Here is a 312-nt window from a genome sequence, read left to right as displayed (position 1 = left end):
AGCGCAAAATCACATGAGTCTCCCCGCGGTCAAGGTCGCCAAGGTTGCGTCGACTGTGTACTTGTTTGTTGCATCGAGAAAACAGAGATGATTCAGGTGCGGGCGGCGGTTGCACGTGCGCGCCGCATACTAACGCCCATCCCGCCATGAAGTGTGGCCCAGACGTGACCGCTTTCTCCTCCCTCTCGGCCCAAGAACGCCTTTCATTTCGTGGGCGTGGGCGTGGGGGTAGGGAGGCGAAGCGCTCCTTTCTTCGGTGGTAAATGATGTGCGATTATCTTCAGGGGGTGAGGGTGGGGGAGTGTGTGTGTG

The sequence above is a fragment of the Penaeus monodon genome, chromosome 25 (assembly GCF_015228065.2).
Source record: "Penaeus monodon isolate SGIC_2016 chromosome 25, NSTDA_Pmon_1, whole genome shotgun sequence".
NCBI lineage: Eukaryota > Metazoa > Arthropoda > Malacostraca > Decapoda > Penaeidae > Penaeus > Penaeus monodon.
The sequence above is the reverse complement of the archived record's forward strand: the minus strand, read 5'-3'. Positions refer to the sequence as shown.